Source organism: Centruroides sculpturatus, unplaced genomic scaffold (genome assembly GCF_000671375.1).
Source record: "Centruroides sculpturatus isolate CEXI.00-Female unplaced genomic scaffold, Cexi_2.0 scaffold531, whole genome shotgun sequence".
NCBI lineage: Eukaryota > Metazoa > Arthropoda > Arachnida > Scorpiones > Buthidae > Centruroides > Centruroides sculpturatus.
Genome location: NW_019384680.1, coordinates 318,204 through 330,758, shown reverse-complemented (window position 1 = coordinate 330,758; position 12,555 = coordinate 318,204). Strand labels below are relative to the sequence as shown.

Below are 12,555 nucleotides of genomic sequence, written 5' to 3'. Positions count from 1 at the left end.
CACAAATACAGGATATGACGTCACAATATAAATATGCATGAGAACAAAAATAATCTAATAATCCAATAAAAATTAAATGCTTAATTAACTATTAATGTTGCTATTTTAATTTTTATTTTCATTAATTTTAATAGTACTAAATTGTACGTCTGGAAATTTATAAGGCGATAGGTAATTGCTCTAATAATCGCATTAGGCGCTTACATTTTTTCTGAATTAATAGAATTAATCATTTCCTGATTAGGAAATTTCTCTAAAAATTATTAAATCAACTCGGAATTCATTATAGAAAAGTAAATCAAATATAGTAAAAAATAATAATGTATTACAAATATTTTTATATAATAAATACAAAAAATTGTATTTGTGGGCTTGGTCGAATCCACGACGAATATGATAAAAGAGTTCTCTTAGTGGCCCAAGTCGAAAAAAGTTTAAAGCAGGGCTGTGGAGTCGCGTAAAAATCTACCGACTCCAACTCCGACTTTTCCTTACCAATCCGACTCCGACTCCGGCTAAAACACCAAAACTCCACGACTCCAACTCCGACTCCGACTCCACAGCCCTGGTTTAAAGAGAAAATAACAACAGTAGCACTTCTCTTGACCGAGGGAGACATTTTTGTTCGAAGGTGCTATGTCATATGACTGGTTGATGGAGAAACAAATTTGTCCACCAACTACGGAATCCTTTAGTGTTCGTTTCGCTTTAAGTTTTGCTTTAAAGCGATGTTTCTCTCCTTAAAGATTAACCAAATTCAAACACTCGATTTTGCATAATTTAAACGTGTATACATTCTCAATCTCAATAATTCAGTAATTTGATAAAGAAATTTGTATTAATTCGAAGTCTATTGCTTATCATTATTTAAATATTTTTGTTTAATATATATCGTAAATTTTCGATAAGTTTTCCACAAGATACGAATTTGATTAATTGCTAATCTCGCTGTGGAGGTGAGATTAAATTAACTCCATGTGACCTAATAAAAAAAACTAGCCTGCGATTACGATGAGGAAAATATAGAAGTATGATATGCTTTAACATATATATGAGCATACATACAGTTAAACTCTGTTAATACAAAGTTGAAAGTTTGAGGGGCCGAGGGGGAAAGATTTCGAAACGAAATAATAACGATTATATGTGATATCGTTCTCGTCTCCAGTGAGATCTGGACTGCTAGCGGTAACAATCAGCGTCGTATGGGAGCGGTTTTGAATGCCTCGTTTACAAACAACACAACCCGTTTATTAGACAATTTAACTCACAAAAAGTTTCATAGTCACGAAAGGTTGAAGTCCTTGTATACTTCGGCGCGAAAGAAGAGGAAAGTCCGGCGAAGAAGGTGATTTCCATTCACTGACCTGATGTTGCAGTCCAGTTGTAGAACAGGAAACGATGTCCGATGAATGCAGATCGGAATGTCCGAAGTTTCTCTCAACGGAGGTCTATAACTTTCAGAGGATACATCGGCAAAGGACGAAGATGGAACCTTGCGGGAAGCACCCCCAACGAGGGACATAGCCTCTTGGGACGCTACGGCAAAGAACGAAGTGTTGTTGTAGGCTGGACTTAAATATCTTTTCGCCTCGCAAATCATCACTTTATTAGTTATTAATCCCCTTTCTCGGTCCCAGATTGGTCTTTCTCTGTTACCAGGTAAAATTAGACCAGATCAGTTCTCGAGAAAGACGATTGTTTATTAGTATAATTCGACATCGTCTTTCGTTCGGTGTTCTACTTTAAATAATATTTCCCTTCTTGTTTGTCTTCTTTCGATTCTGTAAGCGAGAACTAGAAGAAAGCATATTGAGTTCGCTTTCTTGGTTCATCATGTAATCAAGGGCGCGTTTGAAAATTGTAACCGGTTTGTAACACACTTATTGCATAGTACTTCAGTAGATTCTTCACGTTACGAATTAACAAAAATGTCTTCAGTATCTCCACTTATTGTTGGGTTGCAATTTGAAAAACTTGTAGACAAATTCTCACTATCGTCCGTCCGTTCGTCTGTCTTTTCATAACCTCGAGAACTGAGTTAGATAGATGAAATTTGAAACCAAATATAGAAACCTTACGGGTATGAGCCCTGATTAACTATATAAGAACTTCCGATGCAAACCGAAAGTAATTTTATTTCTATTCAAAATCTTTCCTCGAAAGGTGTTAGATGGCAGGCACGACTCTATTGTTAAAGAAAAAGTATAAAGTACAGGGGTAAGCCGCTACTAATTTGAGGTGGCGACATAAATTTTAAATTAAATAAATTAAAAATGTGATTAAAAATTGCAGCCTGGCATTGTGACGATGTCTCAATAAATAATTGCTCGTTTCTTCTGTATTGACTTTGGGTCCCAGATGAGCGACAGTTTTTCAGTATGTTCACTATTTTTACGGGAATTCTTTTCCAACTGACTGAGTGTATCAAAAATATCCTTATTGCAACAAGAACCAGCTCCCAGTCATCCTTTATTACTTGTTTAGTGAAGTAATGAGTAATTCTTGAAACGTTTATCTCACTTTCTTCTTCCCGTTTTCTTTTATTTATGAAATTTTAATACCCGGAAAGTTTATTTTTCTTTTCCTCTTGGGACATCTAATTAAAGAAAAAATACTCAATTATAATAAATTTTATTATTAAAATTGGAAATTTATTAATTTCTTAAACAAAATATCTAAAAGCGTGAAAATTTAATTTTTTTTTTTTCATGGCAGTTTAAACAGAATTAAATAAATAAGAAATATATTACGAGAAAAGAATGATCTTAGTTCAAATTCAAACTTATTTCATGTTCTTGTTAATATGTTATTACTGATGCACAGTACTTTACTGTCCTGTGTCTAATCTAAATTGGCGAAAGTTGTGTTAGCAAGTGTGAATTTTAAAGGGGTTTTTGTACCGTTTTTAATTATTTCAGTTTTATATTTTGAGTTTTTTGTAAGACACGGCTTCAGATCATCTGTTTTTAAAGAGACGAGGCTAAAATCGACTGACGGTGGCCGAGCGGTCATTGTCCCCACACTTGGGGTGGACTTAACCCTGAATATTGGCAGCCGATTGCAGAGACAGAGTTTACGTTAAACGACGTTTTTCAACAGAACGGCCTATAGACGTTGACTGGCTGAACCGCGGTTTAAAATGCATTGCAAAGACGACGATCGTCTATTTCTGACCGTTCTCTGAACGAACTTCGGCAAAACATTGGCTCTTACTTACTTCGCTATTACTCCCCTGTTTTAGGAGTCGTTTGGCCAATCGGGTTATTTGTTTGTGATGTCAGAAATGGTCGCCAGCTATATTCCGAAAGCTTCCAGAAATAAAAGCTTAAGGCCGTCAAAACTATTGTTCATCAATTAATGACAATCCTTTTCCATTTCGATATTTAATTTCGTCGCCAATACGGTTTAAAATGTGAACAAATCCATAGAAAATTTATCCCGAATTCGAAATTCGTCTTCGTAATAAATTTTTAAGGAATTATTTCGACATCTTATTATTGTCGAAATGAATAATTTTAAATATTTTATTAGAGGAGAAGATGATATTATGGAACACTGCGGGTATTATGGAACCACCCCATTTCGAACCGATAATAAAGGCAAACTGTAGCGGAATGTGGCCGAACTGAACTAGGCAGACATCCATAGCAAGGGGAAAACTCGTTTTACTTCAGTTAAACAGTTGTCCATATTTAATCAGCAAATTTGCTTATTTCAAAATTCGCAAGTTTTGAATGCTAAGTGAATTTAATTATTTTTAAAATATAAATCGTGTAGTTGTAGGTTAGGTTCACTGGTGCACGTATTCCGTTCCAGAGACTTAGGGGTACATATTAATCTGTGTGATGTTCACGTTTTTTAAATTTTGGTCTTGACAGACATAAGTTAATTCAAGATGGCGATGCGTGAAATATGGACCCCATTGGTGCTTTTACAGTAATATGGAACTCAACTCCTCCGAACTTTCTATTTGCAAACAGACATTCCTCCGGAGCAATTTGTGAAAAAGACACTAGGTACAAAGTCAATTCTTCCTGAGAATATCGAAAAAGAGCTGCTGGAATATATATTGTTGATGGAGGTCATATTTTTCTATTATAAAAGCATTTTTGCGATAAAATACATTGGAGTAAATAATTTGGTAATTATTTATCATTTTTTGTCCTTTCCTATTTTTTTTTGGCTACATTAAAGCATTTTTTTGGAAATATACAGTAAGGTTCCATATTACCACCCGATTTTCTCTAAGCCTACTTTCGGACTTTTTGTACAAAACCCTTCAAAAACCATACTTATAATTACACTAGCGAAAAATCGAATTAGGAACATTTAGTTTACTAGTTACCGGTACTTTTCGCACAAAAACTGTGGGTGTAGTTATGATACCTTGTTTACAATTCACTAAAATGTAATTGGGGTTCCATAATACCACCTTTTCCTCTATTAATATTACACTTTTTTATATCTATAAACAGATTTCTGTAATTATTAAAATTGTCTCGTTTGTTTAACAGTACAATGACTCCGAAATGCATTAACGTTTTATAACCGACACGATACTCGAATTGTAAATAAATGCATCTGATTTAAATTAATTGAAATTTTAAGTCTTCACCCATTTGAATGTCGAAATTGGAATATTTAAAACAAATTTAAAGTATTTAATTTTGTTGTGTTTGCTCCAAGCAATTAATTAATGAATAATTTTGTCGATTTATACCGTTTACAACATTTATCAAAGGAACGATATCCGCCGGATGGCCGAGCGGTCAAAGTGGCAGCCTTGGGACCGCTCTGGGGGACACGGGATCGAATCCAGACGGGTCGAATAATGCCCAGATATTTTTCGGGGTGGTCCGTCCGGATATGTCGGGCTCATCACTCACCACCCGGCCGCCCCATTGTGGACCTGGCCGTACCTATAATGGGCTTGCAATAAAGAGGCCCTCTTAGTGCCCACAGGACGGGAAGAGTTAAAAAAAAGGAACGATGTCTGTTTTTATCTAAACTTTTCCACGATCAAAGCTACCACTCGAATTGAAAAACCCTGTAAACCTGTTGTCGAGTGCGTTTAGAAAATAGGTCAAATAACTTGTTTCTAATCACTGTCTACATTGTGGCAGGCGAAAAACGCCGTCTCTACAATGAAATTTTTCTGAACAGCGATCTACCCGATCTGTAAACCGCCATCGGTCTCTAAACGTTGTCTCTGCAATCGGCTGTGGGAGTTCGGTCGTGGGTTTGCGCCGCGCTCGAATGGGCTGGTTGCGTGGAATTTTCCGAGTTTTCTCCACGTCATTTGACGGCTGAATAGGGGCCAGTTTCCCATAAAAGTCCTCCCGGAAGGTATTATTTCCCCCGCGAGTATGGTCATTCCATCTATAAGGCAGGCTCATCGGACGCTTTGCGTTAAAAACCTTGCTCTCTCGGAGTAAATAGCCTATACGTGCTGAACACTCCATATCAACCAATCAAAAACGAAACGTATCAACTAGTTGCTAATTACAGAACGTAGCAGTAGTTCTGGTTTTTACCACGAGATGACGCTAGTGTATACCTCGTACTGTACGGTGTGCTTGGAATTTTCTTTTGTCGATATTTTCGCTTAAAACCATACTTTATCATTGATAATTAGTTTTGAAGTATTCCTGCTACGTTGCCAAGAAATCGTTATGGAGAATATTGCATTGGATGATATATCAGAAAATACTTGTTATTGCGATAAGCACTTCTCCTCAAAAGGAAAAGCGGCTCCTCTCCGGGAGGAGTCCGTCTGGACCATGAACAGTCGGAAGCGCGGCCATTTTGGAACCATAGGTAACATTAACCCTTAAAATAATTGTTTTCATGAATATTCAGTAGTAAATAAAAATATTATGTATTTGACAGATTTCTACGAATGGAAAGCCACAGAGGAATTGAGAACCAACTAAAGTTAACTGTGTCGTACTGTCTAAAAAATCATGGAATTTATAAATTCTACTCATGCGGCTCTGGCACATGGGATCATGACTACTCAATTCAGAAATGTACCTACCAAAAAGGAAACATTCAATAACAGATTGTGTGTATAAAAATGTTGCAAATGTATAATTTTCAATAAATCTTTTTCATAAAGAAAACATTTTTATTATGAATAGCTTTTTTTTTTTTTTTTTTTTAGCTAACATTCAAATAAATCATTGCAGATCTGTTAAATGAGACTATAAAAAGTTCACTAATATTTTATTAATGATGATAATTTGTTGATGGATTTAAACTACTAATTGAAAAGATTACTGATTCTATTCTGTTCAATAGCATTAGGATGAAAGAATAAAATTTTTGGATTTGTAATAATGTTAATTGTTAGCATTAAAATAATTTTGAAACTATTAGTTCAGACGTTTCAATTTTTTCTGAAACTCGTAAAACTAAACGTTTCATTAAAGTTCCTATTTGGTCACAATTTAATCAAAAAGTCGCTTCTGAATATTTATGCTCTATTGATTGGCCATTCTTAGAATCTTGTAGTTTGCCAGTTTCTGTTATTACCAATCTCACCTATAATATTTTAAGTTCAACCATTGAAAGGTAATTAAAGTTACGAAAAATCGATGTTTCTTCATACAAATGGTTTTCTGCTCATCTTAAAAAACTACGTAATATTCTTAGAAAACAATGGTAAAAGTGGAAAAAATTTGGCAATCTAAGAGACTTATACCTACATTGAGTTATAGAAAAATGATATCACGAGGAATGTTCATTGTCTGTTTTTAATTATTTTAATATAATAATCGATTCTTTTGCCTCTGATCCCAAGACTTTTTGGGCTTTCAAACCCAAGTTCTCTAGGAATACTCCTAATAAAACTTTTATGTTTTATGATTATCAAGTTTATAATATTTATATTAATCTTAAACAAAAGTTGTGTACTGTATATCATTCCAGAAGCCGATTACAAACCATTTACCTTTTCTTCGTAAATATATTCTCTTTCTCCATTTTCAGTTTTGTATGATATTAATTTACTTAATACATCTACTTTCAGTCTAGATCATATTTCAGCTACATTTTATAAATCTGTTCAATCAGTTTCTGCTATTATACTTCCAAACTTTTTTCTCATTACGTTCAATCTAGTTATGTTCCCAATCAATGGATATCATCAACATTATACTTTCGTTGATTTTCTTTCTTTATGTGGTATCCAACAAGGAACTGTTCTTAGTGGCCTTTTCTTTTCAATATATTTAAATGAATTTTTCTGCCGTCTTAAATCTCATATTTTATGCCGACAACATAAAATTAATCTGTTGTGATCCATCTATCTTACAGTCTAATATTAATTTATTAATAGAGATGTTTATTTAGATTTGATGTTGGTTTTTTCGGAGATTAGTAAACACTGGTTATACTCGCGTAACTGGTTATCAATGACTTCAATCGTTGATTCCAACAAGTTTAAATTTGCAAACCTGAAAATATAGAAAAAACAATAATTATGTGTTATGCTTTGATTCGTAATCCTCCATTGCCTGTTTTTACATCGATTTACATTACACAAGGTTACTTCTGCTATTAATAAAATATATCTTACGTTTAACAAAATATGTAATTTGCCTTTCACTGTTGACACTAATACTGCTAGAATTCTCCTGGGCTTCTCATCTTTCTTCGAGAGAATTAAATATTTTGATCGGTTAATATATTACAAATATTTTAATGATTTTGTTTATCAAGATTTGCTTTCATTCAAAATAAATTCCATCGAGAAAACTTCGCTCATTTACTTATTTTTACTCCTTTTTACTTCTTTTATATAAACGATTTAGGGAGAACATGAAATAAGAAAAAAAAGAGAATAAAATATAACTATATAATAGTAGTTATATTTTATTCCCTTTTTCCTTGTTTCATGTTATAGCTATATATACAATATAACTATATAATAGTAGTTATATTTTATTCCCTTTTCCTTGCTTATTTTATTAAGTTGTTACAAGGCCTTAGGAAAGACCTTGTAACAATTTAATAAATAATGTTTCTTCCTTTTACCGCATATCGAAAAATCTTAATAATTTTTACATCTTGATCTCCTTGAGTTTAAATTTACCCTAAATGTAAAAATGCGCTGTATCTCTTTTAAGATTTGCTACCTGTTTTTATTTGTTTTGTTTTCAGGGGTGTTATTCGTTTTAATGGCATGTTTTAATGACATGTAATGAATGTAATTAAATAAATGAATGTTCTCTAAATCTTCTCTAGATGTAATGAAATAAATAAAAATAATCGATTTAGGGAAAACATGAAACAAGGAAAAAGAAAATAAAATATAACTACAGTACTGTTGGAAGCAAATCAATCAAATTGCTATAGACCACAGGAAAGTTAATAAATAACACAATTTCAATTAGTTAATTCGAAATTCAAGGAGAGTGCAAAATAATTCGATTTATCCAAAATTCGAATTAAACAATTTTATTGATAATTATTAAGCAATACAGATAAAATGTAATTACTTTGGTTGTTACATTTTCTTGTTAAGCTTAACTCACGCTGAGAGCGGATCACTGGTGAAAGCGAAAGAAACAGAGAGAATAACACGTCATGCATGACGTCTTTTCATGTAAATTTTACCATTTCTCAAATTGCTAAAAAGTTCGGAACTGTTGAAATTTTTCGTAAGCGAAAACATTTTGCCACTTATCACCGTGCCGTTTGTTGTTGTGTGTTTCCAGTAGTTTTCCAGTCAGGTGTTTCCATCTTAAAAAAGTTTAAGATAGTTACAAAATCACCACACAACAGAGTAGACATCAAAATTAGCGATATTCTTTCAGTTCACACTTTCTAAACGTTTCTCTCACCCAACATCGTTTTCTTTTTAACATATCCTTCAAAAAAAATTTTTTTTAACATATCTTTCAAATTTATTTATTTATTGTTTTTATTTTTTGAACAATGGTTAAACCAAAGTTGGAAGTGTTCCATGTCAGAAGTGTTTTGTTGTTACCGATGACGTTTCTCTCCTGCTTGTAAATGATTGGTTGCTCAAAATTTGAAATCGTTTTTTCCTTTTTAGTCAGTTTCTCATTCGTTCGAAAGCTATTAACTCAGTGTAAACTAAGCTACTCCAGTTTCGAATTAGAGAAGTTCGACTATAATAGAAATACTGTACTTAACCAATGAAATTTAAGCATTTCACATCATATATCTGTCAGATAATAATCAAAATTATTAATAAATAAGTTGTGATAATATCATAAAGATTGTTAGATAAATTTCAGCTATATTACACGACAGATTAACGAGATGTAAGTATAAACCTTACTCTATTTTCATTGCAATTTTATTTCTTGTAATGTAAATTTTAACATTAGGTTTTCCCGAAAAAATTTAACTTCTCTTAATTTCACTTCGTCTGCAACGGCAGCATTTCACTTCGAATATATATTTGATTATAAAAGCAGATTTAATTGGATGGAAAATAACTGGCATTATTCCATATATTGTTCTATAACGTATGTAATTTTGATTTTTGCAATTCAAACGTTTATGAAAAGTCGCCAACCCATACAGGTAAAGAAGATATTGATCACTTGGAATCTCTGTTTTGCCGTATTTAATATTTGTGGTACTATAAGAATGCTACCCGTATTACTACGAGTGATCAATAATTTCGGGTTTACTGTTTCTGTATGTGTTTTCAAAAGTCTCTTAGATTATAGTCAGCCTACTGTATTTTGGGGATGGATGTATGTATATTCTAAGATTATAGAATTAGGTGATACGCTTTATATAGTTTTAAGAAAGAAAAAGTTGATTTTTCTACATTGGTATCATCACGCCATGACATTTATATTTACTTGGTACATAGCTAGATACCCCGAATCTCTTATTCATTGGTTTATCATTATGAATTATTTTGTGCATTCGATTATGTATACGTATTATTTGTTAACTACTATAAATATAAAGCTTCCCAGAATTGTTTCCATGTCGATTACCTCCGTTCAGATATTACAGATGATAATTGGCGCATTTGTAAACGTATGGGTTATTTGGAAGAAATTGGAAGGAATGGAATGTGATAATTCTAGAAGTGTAATAACATTTGCTGTAATACTTTACTTGAGTTATTTGTATTTGTTTAGTAAATTATTTTATTTTACTTATGTGAATAAGTGTAATGGAAATGAAATAAAAGCAAAGAAAATGTAACTGTATACAGTAATTCAAAAGAAATTCACATTTTACATATTAAAGTCTTTCAAATTTATTTTTGAATTGTAAAATCTATGTAACTTTATTCTTTTTATTAAAGCTCAAATAACATATAAAGAGAATATGACATCTTATTCATTTGTACTGTACATGTATTCCATGTAGGGGAAGGTGGTGCAAGATGGGGCCATGGGGTAAGACGGAGACATCTGTTTATTCGTGGTTAACGCGCTTTCATCTAGCTGTTATTTGGGAAACTAAATGTCAACCTCAAAAGGGATCACGGGACGAGAGAACGTCCGAATCGCTCTCTTTGTTTGGAAGTAACAGTTTTCTACGTTTTGGCAATACTTCATCTAATTTTACGCCCGCTACAAAGTTTCTACAAAGTAAGCATAATTGTGAACTTTTACATTACCTTTTAGATGAAGATATTATGGTATTCGAAGTAACCTTTAAGACTGAAATTGCTTAGTTTTGAAATTAAGTTGACACGTGTTTGCAGTCAGTATGAAAAGTGCACGTTGGAGCAAGATGGGGTACTCCATCTTGTCCAAGGTTGGCCACGAATTCTGCTGCTGGCTAAAGGCACTGCAATATATTGCAGTGAACTAGTTTTAAATTCGTTGTCATTGATAATTCTATATCATTTTTTTCGAATATATAAAATAATAAGTTTAAAAATGATCTTTTTATAGAGAAAAAAATATTCCAGTTTTAAATCATATCTAACTGTAATAAATTTATACAGTATATAGCTGTTACCCGCGACTTCGCCCGCGGAGGTTTTGAAAGCAAATACTATATATATTTAGTATTTCAACAACCATAGTAATTGTTATATAACACCTACCACTGAGAATAATGAGAATTGCCGAGAATCAAACGAACTGTTTTCAATTTGATGAAATTTCTGTAACGTGTACAAACGTTCTATAATCGAACCAATAAGCAGAAAGAAATTCGAATTTAAAACGGTTCGAACATTTGGTTAAAAAATCGAAATATATAAAAATATTTATAACAATGTCTAAAATGAAATGCTCTCTCTCTCTCTCTCTCTCCCCCCGCGGGGGAATTTCGAAAAATTCCTTCTTAATGTGCATTCCTATGGCATACCCTACTAAAACGCAGTTATTTATTTTATTTTATTTTATATTTATTTATTTCTCAAAAGACACTGTGGCCACGTTGGCCTTTTACAAGCGAACCAATAAGCAGAAAGAAATTCGAATTTAAAACGGTTCGAACATTTGGTTAAAAAATCGAAATATATAAAAATATTTATAACAATGTCTAAAATGAAATGCTCTCTCTCTCTCTCTCTCTCCCCCCGCGGGGGAATTTCGAAAAATTCCTTCTTAATGTGCATTCCTATGGCATACCCTACTAAAACGCAGTTATTTATTTTATTTTATTTTATATTTATTTATTTCTCAAAAGACACTGTGGCCACGTTGGCCTTTTACAAGCATCTTACAGCAAAAATCAACAAACCCAATAAAAAAAAAAAAAACAAAAAGTTAAAAACAAAAAATCGCATCTAAAATATTACAGTAGAAACTGTTCTTCCGTTAATGCTCTCTCTCTCCCCCCGATAGGAAATTTCGGAAAATCCCTTCTTAGTGTGCGTTTCCATGACGTACCCTAACTGTGTACCAAATTTCACCTGTTTAGGTTTGCTCTGAGCGATGATGAATCAGTGACTCAGTCAGTCAGTCAGGACAAGTAATTTTATATATATAGATTACTTTATTATTTATGTTTTTACGTTTTATTTTATTTATGAAAACATTTTTTAAATTTAAATACTGTCTTAACAAGAAATAAAATGTGAGATAACAATCAAAATAAGAATTTTTTTTTCCACGAAAAAAAAAATATCGTCTGCTTACAAAATAGCGAAACTGAGCATGCGTGAAGTGAGAGTATCGTCTGGTAAAGTAAATACGAGTAAGTTCAAACTTTTATATTTATTTATTCGGAAAATAATATTAAATGTAGCCGCTGTGATAAATGGACACATTGTTCATTGTTCTTGAGCCAATATTGAATAAAACGACAGTTTAACCATTTTAATTTGTCCTTGTACTGTATATAAAAATAATATCCCCATCTTACCTCACGGGTGGGGCAAGATGGCGCATTTACATATAATTTTAAAATATTAAATTTTCTTGTTTTTAGAAACATCTTTCAAAAATTAAATTTTGTATTATATATTACCAAATGTTGTAGTTGCTGAGAATAAAAAAATTCTTCGACTTTTTTATGGCTGTAAAACCCGTTCTATACTTATAAAAACTGTATGTTAATTTATTATTATACAAAAGTGGTCTATGTTTGAAG

General features: G+C 32.5%; 1 pseudogene; it reads left to right on the top strand.

Annotated features, from left to right (window-relative positions):
* Positions 1 to 9,094: 9,094 nt before the first annotated feature.
* LOC111626959 lies at positions 9,095 to 10,315 on the top strand (annotated as a pseudogene).
* Positions 10,316 to 12,555: the final 2,240 nt, after the last annotated feature.